At 53.6% G+C, this 12,484-nt stretch overlaps 1 protein-coding gene across 2 annotated transcripts in view; it reads right to left on the bottom strand.

Moving 5' to 3' along the window:
* RNF24 (ring finger protein 24) overlaps positions 1-10,984 on the bottom strand; it is a 29,374-nt gene extending 18,390 nt beyond the window's left edge. The window contains exons 1-2 of one of the 2 annotated variants that reach the window (XM_041402640.1): positions 10,916-10,984; positions 2,542-2,624 (exon numbers count right to left, since the gene is read on the bottom strand). The gene's annotated coding sequence lies outside the window, so the exon portion shown is untranslated. The remainder of the gene's footprint in view (positions 1-2,541; positions 2,625-10,915) is intronic. The other variant, XM_041402639.1, reaches the window with a different exon arrangement.
* Between the last annotated feature and the right edge of the window lie 1,500 nt (positions 10,985-12,484).

Here is a 12,484-nt window from a genome sequence, read left to right as displayed (position 1 = left end):
TTGAAAAAAAAAAGTGGGGTGTGTTTTTTGTTTTTGGGGGGGGGGGGGGGCATAATCTGAAAGGGGATCCAGATGGCTGTAAAGCCTTGCGGTGGAAAAACAGCATGAGGCCAGAGAGGGAAGAATTCCTCTTTATGCTGCTGCTGTCTGCTCCTGGATCCTGGGTTTCAGTCCTTGGGAAAGCACTCCGTGGACCCTTTTAATTGCACCATTTATATCTGAGGTAAAAATTAAGAAGAAGAGGTAGCTGGATGGAGAAGAGTGAAAAAGCTGGTGACTGGATACCGGGGAAAAAAGTCCCTAAACAAATCCCACGGAGCAGCCATTCCCCCAAGCCCCCTTTGATCCAGCCAGGTTTGTATTTTACAATCCTGACACCCTGAAAAAGGCTTCAGGAAAACCCAGACAATCCCAAACCCCAGCCTGCTGGGAATTCACACCAATGCCATGTCACTGCTGTTTCCAATTTTTCCTAATACTTCCAAAAAATGAGCTGCACAGACAGTCCACCCTTTCCTGGTTTTGACCCAAGTACTGGGATTTTTAGGGGAGCATTTTTTTTTTATCATTCCTTCTCCCTTGCTAACAGAGACTGGAATGGTTTTGCAACAGTTTACAGAGTCCAGCAAAAAAAAAAACCTCCTGGGAATCATGTAGAAACAGGACAAAAACTGCTTCACCTCTATGGGACTGGCACAACAAAGGTGGCGGCAAGAATGGAAAACCCCTCCAAATTTAGTTGGAAATAGAAAATGGAACTTTTCCACAGCCAGACTTGCACAACCAAGTGAGGTGCTTGGAGAGAATCATTCACCAACCAAGAGATGCATCTCCTCCTCTGTCAGAGTCTCAGCACCAAGGGTGATGCCATGGCATGCCATCCTTTTTCCCTATTCTCCTGGAATTGTGGCCTGACCTTAGCAGGGTGCAGCAAATGAAGGGATCTTAGTGAAGCACTGGCACAGGTTGTTCAGAGAGGTTGTGGATTCCCTATCCCTGGAAATGTTCAAGGCCACGTTGGAGCAACCTGGTCCAGTGGAAGGTGTTCCTGCCCATGGCAGGGTGGTGGAATGAGACGGTCTTGAAGGACCTCTCCAACCTAAACCTTTCCATGATTCTGATTCTAAAATCCAGGTGTACCCATACCTCAGGAGTCTGTAACCAGGAGGTGATGGAGGTGTAAATTTTCAACACCACCTGCCCACACCCCTCCTTTGCCCAGGGATGCTGCTTCTTGCAGGGGTTCCTCAAAAACTGAGCCCTAAAGAAGCAAAACCACAATTGACAGCTGTGCTGCTGATGCACAAATTATCTTAAAAAAAAAAAGCAAAGCAAACCAAACACCTTTTGTGAGTTACTTAAAATTCACATTTTCCTTGCAAGTGACTGAACAAAACCTGCTAAATATTTTCTGAATGCTTCAAGGCTACAAAGATAAAAACCACCAGTGGGAATTTCACGCGTGTAACAGTTTACTGTCAGATCTCCACGAATTCCCGGGTGCTGAATCGCCTACTAGAAGGGAAAATATATGAGTGGCACTAAGGAGGTGGCTTAGCAACGAGCAGGCTGGCAGCTTTGAGTGGCTTTTTAAAGGTCAAGAGAGAACACGATGTCTGGAGCCCTCATGTTCCTTTTTTTTTACTACAATTTAATGATATTTCTGGCCAGCCCGGTTATTAAATCGCCACCTCGCACCAGCCAGCCACACATCTGTTAAACCCAGGCTTTAAATTAAGACTTTGCCCTCCTAAATATCTCATTTCAACCCATTCCCACCTTCACCAACATGGTGGGGGGGAAAAGCTTTGTCGAGATGAAACACAAGGAGAGGTCCCACCACGGAGGGGATTTTTGGGAGGTGCTGCTGAGCAGCATCATTGAAATTCAGTGGGAGAAGCCGGTTTTCCTCGGCTCTGCGGGGGCTGCCATGTTAAATCACATTTGGATTCACAGTACAAGGCTGCTAAAATACCACCGCGGCGCCTATTGGCACATTTCAATGAAAACGCCGTGGCCTCATTAGTAGAGTGGAAATTATGAGCTTGTCTTTGTATATATTTAAAAGCTCTCCTCTGAAACTCTACTGGGTTGGGGCCAGGAATTCCTGGCTCCGAGCTCCTACCACTCGGCAGTTCGGGATCGCTTTGCTCACATAGGTCAAGCGACCACGCAGCCATCGACCCGGGAGAAAAGGCATTTAAAAACTGCCCTGAGGGGAGAGGCAACAGGGTTTGAATTAAACCCTCCTCCCTGTCAGCTCCCTGTGAGCTGGTTAGGGAGCAAGTCCTAATGAAAGTGCAGGTTGTAATTAAGAGGACGCAGGAATGTGGGTGTGTGGAGTTTCACCCTGCTCCCAACAGTTGGGGTGAGAGCATCCCGTCGGCCCAGAAGCGCCGTTCCCCTCTGGGGATGGACCACAAAAGCCCAAATCCTTTGTAATGAGGGGCAAACTCGTGAAATAACATGTTTTTTTTGGGATCTGGTCCTCTCAAGATGGGAATTTGTGAAGGAAAACTTTGGGCTCAGCTCCCTACTTACCTGCACGGGCGCCGCAACGCAGCCAAGCCACGCAAACCCAACGTATCTGCTTGGACAGCTACCGTGGTTTGGTACCAGGGATGCTGGAAGAAAAGAGAAAAACACCCTAAAAATTGCACAAAAATCCAGAAGGAGCAAGGGAGAGGATGAAGACATGGTTTTTAAATGCTTGGATTCGCAGAGGCTCCCAGAAATTGCTTCAGCTCTTGGTAACAGCACAGAAATCCCCTTTTAAAACGCAGCGATGATGTTACGTGGCATAGAAAGAATGGGGGGGAAGGTTGGCTAATCCTCACAATTTTATAAGCATCTGAGACACTAATCCCTTGATCTCATTGAAAGGGATTAGAATTACTCCCTTGCCAGGAAATTTAAGAAGTTTTCTACCAGATGTAAACAAAAGCACGGAGCAGCCTGCAGAGATGGCTGCCACACAGCGAGTCCTCACAGAGAAATCTGCATCTGGGCTGGTTTTGGGGTGGAAAAGGGGGATTTCCAGCCCAGTGCTGCAGAGGGTTGTCTGGAATGATGTGGGTATCCAAGACAAGCCTGATCTGTCCATCCACAGTAGGCTCAAGATAAGATCCCATCCTGGGCAAGCAACCTGCCAGGGCTTCACAACTCATCTTTGGGCTCCAACTGTTATGGAAATGGATGCTTCAGCTAAAAAAATCCGTCCCTACCACCTGACTTGTTCTGCATTGGTCTAGGAAAATATCATTTTAATAAGAAGAAAAAAAGAGAAAAATCTCTGAGCAACAAAACCCAAGTTGTGCCCAGCTACACAGCAGCCTTCATCCACACAGCTCTGTGGTAAGGACCTGGGTTAATAAGGAAAACACAACATGGCACCCTCATGGAAACAGACTGGGATCTGCTCCTGCCCTCACAATGAGTGATTCATAATATTGAAGAATAAATTATTTGATTTAGAAGATGAAGCAGGCAATGTGCAGTGTGGGGTTTGATCTCAAGCAGTTCGCTACTAAGTTGGATGCGCCAGCTCAGAACATCAGTAGCTGAGATAAATCAAACCTAAAGGAAGCAGAAAGGATTCAGGGGATCCTTTGGAGAGGAAAAGTAACTTTGTTAGAAAACAGAAGTTTTCTAAGAAAGAAATGAAACTTTTGTCACTGCTTACTTCTTTCCTCTTTTAAATTCCATCCAAAAAAGAAACCTAAAGAGGCGCAAGTTCCGACCTCAGTATAAACAAGGCCCCAGTTTCATCAGCTTGTCTTAAAAGCCTTCCTTTTGGAGGTGCCTGAAAGGATGGCAGCAGAATCCCTCTTCTCCAGCCCGTTTTTCTGCAGGACAAATCATTTTTAGTGTTTAGGCACAAATTCTCTCTTGGCTTTGGAAGAATACCACCATCCCCACTGCAGTGCCATCTCCCAACTCCCTGCAACACTCCCGCTCCCAGCTTTAGCACTGAAGGCTGGAATAAACCACCTGATGTCAGGCTTGTCTGCAGCTCCATCCCTCTTCCCTGGCTGCAACACATCCCAGGCCATTCCCATCACCTCCTCGACCTGCTCCTCCTGCTGCATCACTGGCTGCATGGGGAAGGTGCTTCAGGAGGAGGAGGACACAAGGAGGAAGCCCCAAGAGTGGTCAGAAGTACACGACAACTCAGCATCCCTCAGGCAAAGCCACAGTTGAGAAAATGATCCATTTTTCCTGCTTTTACTCCCAAAGTGCTGCCCCCAAACAACAACAAGTGAGGGTCTTTTGGTGTGAATGCCAAGCAAGACTGGGGTGCATGGCTCAGCTGACGGACACCCAACCCACACGAGCACCAACAGACAGGCTCCAGCCAGCTGTCCCAATTTATTCAGCCCTCAAACAACCCAACATCACACAATCCCATCCCACTTCAGATGGCCACCACCGACACAGCCTCCAAAAGCTTTATCTTTTATCTCACACGCCAAGAGAGCAAAACACCGGGTCTCATCCAACACTTCTCAACTAAAAAGCGAAAGAAAAACCCCAACCCTGCAGCTTCGTTTGAACAGAGCCAGGAAATTGCCTCGGGGGAAGCCCAGCCTGGCAACGGGTTTTTACAGGGAACAATAGGAAAATGGGAGTTAAAGCACCGAGGAAATATTTGCCTGCTCGGGACAAAGCTCTGCTTGGAGAGAAGTTTAACTCAATCCCTACAAGCCGAGAGCCCCGGTCAGCGGGAGGCACGATCCACTCGGGTGGATTTGTTGTGGTTGAAGCTGCTGGGTGGGAGACTCTGATCCCTTCAACCCAGTTCTAATGAGTAATTTGGCTTCACCCACTTTCTTACCTGCCGGGCTGCTCCTCCTGGATTTCAATGGACCAATAGGAAAGCTGAAATGCCCTGGTTTCACGCCTGGGAAGCTGCACGGTCACGGAGCTCTTGTGTTTTCCCCAAAATACTCCCATAAACCAAGAAGTTGGGAAACCCACTCCTACTGCACAGGCTGAGAGAGGCTGGAATCAGGAGGGCAGCTGCCTCCTGCTCAGCACTTTCAGTTTCTCTCTCCACGAACTCTCCTGGCACAACTTCCTCTAAAGCGCTTTACGAGTGAAAAGCTGCATTAGTGGTGGGATTAATCCTCTGAGGGGATAATAAAATCACAGAATCATGGAATCGTTTAGGTTGGAAAAGCCCTCTAAGGCTAACCCAGCACTGCCAAGGCCTTCACTAACCCATGTCCCCAAGTGCCACTTCTACACGGCTTTTAAATCCCTCCAGGGATGGTGATTTCAGCCCCTGCCACGAAAAAGTGGTGTCAAAGGCCTTGCCAAAGTCCAGAAAGACACACCCACGGCCCCTCCTTCACCTGCCAAAACAGGTGACCTTGTCACAGAAGGAGATCAGGTTGATCAGGCAGGACCTGCATGTCACAAACTCACACGGGCTGCTCCAGAGCCTGATTGCCCTGTTGGTGCTGTGTGAAGGCACTTGAGTGATCTACTCCTGTCACCTGACTGATAGCCTTGTAGTTCCCAAAATCCTCCTTCCTGCCCTTCACAAGAAGCTGTGTGTCACATCTGCTCACTTCCAGTCAGCTGGGACCTCCCAGTTAGCCAGGGCTGCTGGTAAATCATGGAAAGTTACCCACATCCATTGCAGCAATCCATTTGCTTGAGTCATCACACATGACTGTCTGCTGGCAACCGTGTCACAGCTTTCCTGATGCACAGTGGCTTCCAGATCCTTCTCCTGCTGCTGACCATGCTGTGGGTGTTGGTGCAGGTGCACTTCAGCTGGGTTATCAATCCTACCACCTTTCTGGAGAAGTCCCAATTCCTATGTGACCATTCTCAGGGGCTTTCATGGTTTCCAACACATCCATAACCCTTTGTGGCTGTGCTGCCACATGGATCTCCATCCCCTGCCTCCATGGAGACAGCACACTGAAGGATCTGGCTAGCATGCTGTCCCTCAAACATTGGGATGGGCCTCCCATGCAAAGATCCTTTTCCCCCTTGGAGCCAGGAGAACCCAAGTTCTTCAGCAGTCTTGGTGTCCTGCAAACCCACCCTAAAAAAAAACTAAAGCCAAAATAAGCCTGGAGAAGTCATTCCTTCTTGCTCCTCACACCTACAGTCCTGAAGATGAAGCAGAAAAAGCAGGACATCCCTGCTTAGGCTTCTCACCACCCTGCCCTCGCTGCTCCTCCTGTTTCTCGACGTCTCTGCTTTTTCCACAGCCTGATCCAGCTGCAGCTCCAGCACTGGAGCAATGTGAGACCTCACAGCCTTTGGCTACACTGAGCCAGCTGCTTCCAGCTAATTTGGTCCATGAGTTCCTGCTGCCCATCCACTCATTGGCATTAGGGCAGGGCTTGTCTCCTCTTGCCATCCCTTCAGCACTGCAACCATCCATGAACAGGACACAGGAGCCCTCCACATGTGGCTGGAACCCTTCAGGACTGGTTTTTGTTCTTTGATGGAATTTAAACATGTCAGACAAGTAGAAAAATGACACATTCCCTGTGTCACTGCTCCAGAGGGAACAGCATCCAAAAATTACGCAGCTCCATCTCCAGCAAGGACTGCTGCATCCTGGGATGGAGGAACAGGCCCTGCTCCAGCCCACTGTCAATGTCAAGGCTTTCCCACCCCTCAGGTCAGGAAGAAAATCAGCACTGCCCATGGCTGCAGTAAAACCACGTGGGTTTGGATCCGTTTTCCATGGGATCGCTGGCATTCCTCAGCGCAGCGAGCGGCACCGCCGGGCTCAGGCGATGACTGGGCTCGCTCGCAGTTAAGCCGGGCTCAGGCGATGACCGGGCTCGCTCGCAGTTAAGCCGGGCTCAGGCGATGACCGGGCTCGCTCGCAGTTAAGCCGGGCTCAGGCGATGACCGGGCTCGCTCGCAGTTAAGCCCGGTATCACATCATCACTGATGCCGCTTTAGAGCCCTGTCAGCGACTCGGGGTGGGGACACAGGCACACCAGGACGGCCACTCCCGACGTGAGTCTGAGCGGTTCCAGGGCAACAGTGACAAGGGAGGGAATGGCTGTGACGGCCGATCTTATCTTGTGTCAACAACACTCAGCTTTAAGGGGAATGATTGCAGAACAAAAACAAACAGACCCAGCTCACTGCTGAGACCGGGGGAGCTTCAACCCCCAAAAAAACCCTCCAGGCTTCCACACCAACGATCCAAATTGGCTCAGGACCACCAGAAGGATCTGCACCTCCTGCCACGGCCCCAAGGATGGGCTTGTTGGGGTTTACTGTGCAGTAGGAGCCTGGCAAGGTGGAGGAGGACCACGGCTCAACCCTGTCATCCCAAGGCAGAAGGCTCCAGGTGCAGGTGGTGGGAACAGGAAACGAGCACCAGCTGTGCCTTTCTCCACCTTTTCCACATCCAAGTGTTGTTTTATGGCTGTGAGTGACAATCACTCATAACACGTCTTCTGCCACACAGCCCAAGTGGAGGTGACAGCAGGTCACTGGGAGGGGTGACCCAAAGGGGAACACCTGGAGAGATGGTCCAGAAGCACAAAAGCCCTCCTAGCAAAGCCAGGAGTTCTCCTGTAATCCCACACATCATTTAGTCCAGGAAGCAGCTGGAAGCTGGCTCTTCTTGGGTACAAGCTCCAGGCTTGGTTCAGATCCATAGTCCTGAGCAGCTCTGCTGCTTCCTTGCCATGGAATCCTCCTCCTCATCCACCCCATCACCTGCCTCTCCCCCAGGACAGGGCCAGGACCACTCTCCAGCCAAGAACAGCAGCAGCAACCAGCAGCCATCACCTTATTTCCCATGTGCACACAGTATTCCTCATCTGAAGGTCCAACAGATGCCACAACATTCAGAGCACGCTGTCCTTCACGGCTGACCCATCACAGTCATCTCCAATCACACCTGGAGGCGACTGGATCTGAGCCTGGGATGCACAAGCAGTAAGTTCCAGCAGAGCTGACCCACCTCCACGTCTTGTTCTCCCCAAATCTGAGACAGCCTTTGACCAAACAGCAATGCCAGCAACCCAACAGCAGAGCTGGAGTGTCCCAGCCTTGGTGAACGGGGACAAAATCAGCAAACTTGAGCCGAGCAGTGGCGGAACAGAGGTTGTGGGAGGTTGTGGAGGGGATTTCCTCCGGCAGCAAGGCTGGGAGATGTGGGAAATCACCACCACACACACCTCCAGCAGCTCCACCACCCACTCAGGATCAGGACCACCATCTGCCAGCACAGCCCTGTGACTTGGTAACGGGATCACATTGTTGCTCCTGTCGGCTTCTGCCACACAGGGCTGGAAGCATTTATTTTCCCTTTTTAAATATGTTTTAAATACCTCAATTAGTGCATTTTGGGTTCCTTCCACATTGCCCCCAAGCAGTTCTTCTGTCAGGGGCTCTATCCTTCCACTGCCAATTATTAGTGGGGCACGGGGTTGTTATTTTTCCAGGCCAGGGGCCAAATTTGTATTTAATTTTTGCTCCAGATGGCACAGCACTCCAGATGCATCAGCTGGAGCATTGAACCTGTATGAATAAAGTAATAGAGCAAACAACATGATTTACTCAGGGGCTGTTTGACACGCTTAAGGTGCTTTGTGTACATCTGTTGTGCAAAAAAAAAATAGCATTCAAATGAATTCAGATGATGGTTTCGCTGTTAAACCCAACACCCGAGGGAAATGAAACAGCAGTTGGAATCTAAGAAATAATTATGATAATAATATTAGAACTTATATTTTGCCTTCTGTAAAGTCAAGGATATATTTTTTCAAAAAGGCTGATTTCAGCCATCACTGCTGAGCATGGGCCTGGGTTTTGTTCACCTTCCTCTGTCCCCAAAGCTGCTGCTGGCAGCACGTCTTGAAAACCAGGGTCAGAGTTCTCCCAAGAGAAAGGCTGGTGATCCCAGATTTCAGTTTGGTGCCGAGAGCTTATGGCTCTGCTCACCCGAGGAGATGTGAGGAGGACACCAGAGGACAACCACGAGATGTTCCAGTTATGCTTCTGGCAAATTCACCCCGTTCCCAGAAAGCTGCTGCATCCCTCCGGCACAGCCTGCAGCCGGGATGTGCTCCCTGCAAACTAAAGCACCCAAAATAACTCAGAATAGGGAAAAGAAAAACCAAAAAAAGACATTGAGTAGTCGGTTTATCTGCCTGGGCACATGAATAGCCGCCGTGTAAAAACCAGCTGAGCCCGCAAACGCTTGGAAACAAAGGGACTGGGGGGGGAGGTGTTTTTTTGTGCTTGGCTTTGCTCCCTTCAGAGCATCCTTGGGCTGTGAGAGCCCGTCCTGGCGGCACCCGAAACAAAGGAAAGCCGGGAGCTGTAGGCAGAAGCCAGCTGGGGAAAACCGGGACGAGGAGGAGGAGGAGGAGGAGGAGGAGGAGGAGGAACCCGCATCGCCCTCCCCGGCAGCTGCGGAGCCGGGCTCGCGTGTTGCCGAACACGTTATCCATGGCAGGAAACTCGAGATCAAAGGCGAGAAGCGTGCCAGAGCAAGATGTCATCCAAGCCTCCTGCCAAAGGTGTGCACGGGAGGGGGGAAGCAACCCCCAGACACACACGGCTGGCACATCCGACGGAGCCGGGGTGACCGAGACCCACGCGTGTTCTCCTCCGGCGAAGACAAAGACAGGCTGAACTGAGCAAACAAAATAAACCAAAAGCCCAAACCGCAGGAGGTGCATTTTTTACCCGCGGGTTTGCAGTCCCCAGGGTGCCACGCAGGTCCCCTGCCAAAGCGGCGGGCGCAGGGAGGGTACGGACGTGCCGGCACGGCAGGAACAGCAGCCCAGTGTAACTCCAAAAAAGCAGCTTTTCCCAGTTCTGGGTGGCTATTTTTTTTTTTCTTCTTTTAAAGCAGAAGAAACCCGCAGAGTCCTGTCTCAGCCCCAGGAAAGCAAGGGGACGTGTCTGATTCCAAGCCAGCGGCTACTGGGAACAGAGGTGACCCGGGGACTCTGAGCCGAGCGTGGGGTGGGACCCACAGGGGCTCCCCCTCATCAGGGGGTCCAGGCAGGATGGGGACATGTCCCCTGTCCCTTTGTGCCGCCCCAGCCCCCTCCTCCATCCCTCCGGGGTGATGCAGTCCCAGCCCATGGCTCCAGCCTCTGGGCTGTCCCCTCTGCCCCCACAAGCGGGACCTTATGGCAGCCCTATAGCGCTGCCAGACACCCCAAGAGCACAGCCCAGACCCCCCGAGAGTGCCTCCTGTGGGGTCTGCAGGGAGCTGGGGGCTGCTCCGTTGCCCTGTGGAGGTCCCTGTCCCAGAGGGGACTGTGGAGCAGAGACAGAGGAACCCTGTCCCCCATGGGTGTCCTTGCCCCACAGGGTGGATGGAGGGGGAGCCCTGTCCCATAGAACAAGGCACAAGGAAAGGATCCTGCCCCACAGAGGGTTGGAAAACAGACCCTGCCCCACAGAACAAGGCACAGAGAGAGGGTCCTGTCCAAAGAGCAGATAGAGGAGGGACCCTTCCCTGCAGAACAAGGCAGAGTGAGGGCACAGCCCAAAGAGGGGATGGAGGAGGGACCCTGCCCCACAGAACAAGGCAGAGAGTGAGGGTACAGCCCAAAGAGGGCATGGAGGAGAGACCCTTCCCTGCAGAACAAGGCACAGGGAGAGGTCCCACAGCACAGAAGCGCTGCAAGAGGGTCCCTTCCCTACAGAACAAGGCACACAGGGAGGGTCCTGCCCAGAGCGGAGCTGCAAGAGGGACCCTGCCCCACACAGGGGTGCACAGGGAGGGACCCCAGGCACACAGGGGGGATGGAGAGGGGTCCCTTCCCCACAGAACAAGGCACAGGGATGGGGTCCCACCCCACATGGGGGTCCCCGGGGGGGGGTCCCCGCCCCCCATCCGGGCGCTCGGGGGGGTTCCGGTCCTCCGGCCCCCCAGGGGGCTCCCGCCCCCCGCACTCACCCGCCGCCGCGCTGTCCCGCCGGGGCTCGCGCCGCCCGCACCGCCCGGCCCGGGCAGGACCCGGATGGAGCCGCCCCGCCCCGCCCGGAGCCGAGCACGGCCTCGCCGCGCACACCGCGCATGCGCAGAGCGATGACAGTGGGGGGGACGGGGCGGGGCGAAAGCGCGGGTGGGCGGGGCGAGGGGACATGAGGGGACAGCGTGAGGGGGGACAGGGGTGACACGGGGACAGGGTGGGACACGGGCGAGTGACAAGGATGCAGGTGGCAAGGAATGACGGGAAAGGGATGGGACAGGGGAAGGTGGCGGGGAGGGGTCTGACAGAGGTGATGGGGCGTGACACGGGTGACAGGGGGTGACAGCGAAAGGAGGTGATGGGCAGTGACACGGGGATGGGTTAGGACACACAGAGGTGACGGAGGGTCGATAGGGAGCAGGGAGTGACTGTGGGGGCATAAGGGGACTTTGGGGACCTGCAGTGACACTGGGCTGGCACTGGAGACGGGGATGGTGTAGTGAGGACTTAAAGTGCCAGGGTGGCAGGGGTGATACTGGGGACAGGGTGGCACTGGGGAAAGGGGATGGTGTGGTGGGGGGCTGTGGGGACAGGAGATGACTTTGGGGACGTGAAGTGGCAGTGGGGACAGGACAGGGTGGCAGGTGGGGACATGGCCTGGCAGGGGGGACGGGGTGAAGGCGATGACAGGGCTTGGTGGCAGTGGGGACGAGGTGGCAGGAGGGGTGACCCAGAGGGGACAGGAGGTGACACCAGGGGCGGTGTGCGGGTGGGCACTGTCCCACTCTGCTCATCGCTGCCCGCACCCCTCCAGCTGTCCCCACCCCTGTCCCTTTGCGTGGACACGACATCACTGGTGGGGGAAATGACATCACCCTGGAGCTGGGATGTCACCCTGGTCCGAGGATGTTCCAGACGTGCAAGGGAAGCTGATCCTCTTTCCCCACTTCCTTCCCGCTCCAGGCTGCACGGAGGGACCGGACACGGCGGTCCCGGTGCTGTGACAGCAGGGACACTGGGATGAGCATCCCGGGAGCTGTGACAGGATGGACACTGGGATGAGCATCCCGGGCGCTGTGACAGGAGGGACACTGGGATGCACATCCTGGGAACTGTGACAGGAGGGACACTGGGATGAGCATCCCGGGTACTGTGACAGGAGAGACACTGGGATGCACATCCTGGGAGCTGTGACAGCAGGGACACTGGGATGAGCATCCCGGGTACTGTGACAGCAGGGACACTGGGATGAGCATCCCGGGAACTGTGACAGGATGGACAATGGGATGAGCATCCCGGGAACTGTGACAGCAGGGACACTGGGATGAGCATCCCGAGAACAGTGACAGGAGGGACACTGGGATGAGCATCCCGAGAACAGTGACAGGAGGGACACTGGGATGAGCATCCCGAGAACAGTGACAGGAGGGACACTGGGATGAGCATCCCGAGAACAGTGACAGGAGGGACACTGGGATGAGCATCCCGAGAACAGTGACAGGAGGGACACTGGGATGAGCATCCCGAGAACAGTGACAGGAGGGACACTGGGA

This window comes from Onychostruthus taczanowskii, unplaced genomic scaffold (genome assembly GCF_017590055.1).
Source record: "Onychostruthus taczanowskii isolate IOZ18803 unplaced genomic scaffold, ASM1759005v1 scaffold2, whole genome shotgun sequence".
Taxonomy (NCBI): domain Eukaryota; kingdom Metazoa; phylum Chordata; class Aves; order Passeriformes; family Passeridae; genus Onychostruthus; species Onychostruthus taczanowskii.
The sequence above is the reverse complement of the archived record's forward strand: the minus strand, read 5'-3'. Positions and strand labels throughout refer to the sequence as shown.